Consider the following 2,442-nt stretch of genomic DNA (forward strand, 5'->3'; position numbering starts at 1 on the left):
GAGACAGTAGATCTATCTGGTCTGTCACAATAGAATAGAGACAGTAGATCCAGCTGGTCTGTCATAATATAATAGAGACACAGAGACAGTCGATCGAGCTCGTCTGTCATAATACAATAGAGAGAGTAGATCTAGCTGGTCTGTCATAATATAATAGAGACATAGAGACAGTAGACCTAGCTGGTTTGTCATAATATAATACAGACAGTAGATCTAGCTGGTCTGTCGTAATATAATAAAGACGGTAGATCTAGCTGGTCTGTCATATTTTAATAGAGACAGTATATGTATCTGGTCTGTCATCTTATAGTAGAGACAGTAGATCCAGCTGGTCTGTCAAATTATAATAGAGACAGTAGATCTATCTGGTTTGTCATAATATAATAGAAACAGTAGTTCTTGCTGGTCTGTCATAATATAATAGAGACATAGAGACAGTAGATCTAGGAGGCCTTTCATAATATAATAGAGACAGTAGATCTCGCTGGTCTGTCATAATATAATAGAGACAGAAGATCTAGCTGGTCTGTCATAATATAATAGAGACAGTAGATCTAGCTGGTCTGTCATAATATAATAGAGGCAGTAGATCTTGCTGGTCTGTCATATTATAATAGAGACAGTAGATCTAGCTGGTCTGTCATAATATAATAGAGACACAGAGACAGTAGATCTATCTGGTTTGTCATAATATAATAGACACAGTAGTTCTATCTGGTCTGTCATATTACAATAGAGACAGTAGATCTAGGTGGTCTGTCATAGTATAATAGAGACAGTAGATCTAGCTGGTCTGTCATAATATAATAGAGACAGTCGATCTTGCTGGTCTGTCATAATATAATAGAGACAGGAGATCGAGCTCGTCTGTCATACTATAATAGAGACAGTAGATCCAGCTGTTATGTCATAATATAATAGAGGCGGTAGATCTAGCTGGTCTGTCATAATATAATAGAGACAGAAGATCTTGCTGGTCTGTCATAAAAAATAGAGACAGTAGATCTATCTGGACTGTCATAATATAATAGAGACAGTAGATCTTGCTGGTCTGTCATAATATAATAGAGACAGTAGATCTAGCTTGTCTGTCATAATATTTTAGAGACAGTAGATCTAGCTGGTCTGTCATATTATAAAAGAGACAGTAGATCTAGCTGGCCTGTCATAATATAATAGAGACAGTAGCTCTAGCTGGTCTGTCATAATATAATAGAGACATAGAGACAGTAGATCTAGCTGTTCTGTCATAATATAATAGAGACAGTTGATCTAGCTGGTCTGTCATAATATAATAGAGACAGTAGATCTAGCTGGTCTGTCATAATAGAATAGAGACAGTAGATCTAGCTGGTCTGTAAAATTATAATAGAGACAGTAGATCTAGCTGGTTTGTCATAATATAATAGAAACAGTAGATCGAAGGTCTGTCATAATACAATAGAGATGCAGATCTATCTGGTCTGTCATAATATAATAGAGACAGTAGATCTAGCTGGTCTGTCATAATATAATAGAGACAGTAGATCTAGCTGGTCTGTCATAATATAATAGAGACAGTAGATCTAGGTGGTCTGTCATATTTTAATAGAGACGGTATATCTATCTGGTCTGTCATATAATAGAGACAGTAGATCTAGCTGGTCTGTCATAATATAATAGAGACAGTAGATCTAGGTGGTCTGTCATAATATAATAGAGACAGTAGATCTAGCTGGTCTGTCATAATATAATAGAGACAGTAGATCTAGCTGGTCTGTCATAATACAATAGAGACTGTTATACGCCTACAGTGTGCCTCTTCTGTCCTGAGCTGCTAGAGCCGCCAGTCTGTCCTGAGCCGTCAGAGCCGCCAGTCCGTCCTGAGCCGTCAGAGCCGCCAGCTTGTCCTGAGCCGTCAGTCAGCCAGGAGCTGCCAGAGCCATCAGTCAGCCAGGACCTGCCAGAGCTGTCAGTCAGCCAGGACCTGCCAGAGCCGTTAGTCAGCCAGGAGCTGCCAAAGTCATCTTTATTCTCACTCAAAAAACTTCCGGTGCGTATTTTTCAAATTGTCATGTTTCGTTTCTAAATGTCTGCGCAAGAGTGAATGTTTCACGTGAGAGAGTAACGGTTAATGTGATTGGATGTCAACTATTTGACTCGGCGACCTGTATTTGACATTGTGTTGTTATTTCGCTGAACACTAGATGGTTTTATTTTATTATTGTCAGAGGGACTCTCTGCTAAATTCTCTAAAAGGACGTTGGAGGCGGCTTATGGTAGAAAAAATTACATTAAATTATCTTGCAACAGCTCTGTGCCAAAACTGCACATTTTAGAGTGGCCTTTCAATGTTCCCAGCAGAAGGTGCACCTGTGTAATGATGTGTCACTGACAAACCAAAACTAAACAGGTGGGGTTCTAGGAGCGATTCAGACAGACATGGGTGTGTCCAGTGAATTG

Source organism: Oncorhynchus keta, chromosome 4 (assembly GCF_023373465.1).
Source record: "Oncorhynchus keta strain PuntledgeMale-10-30-2019 chromosome 4, Oket_V2, whole genome shotgun sequence".
NCBI lineage: Eukaryota > Metazoa > Chordata > Actinopteri > Salmoniformes > Salmonidae > Oncorhynchus > Oncorhynchus keta.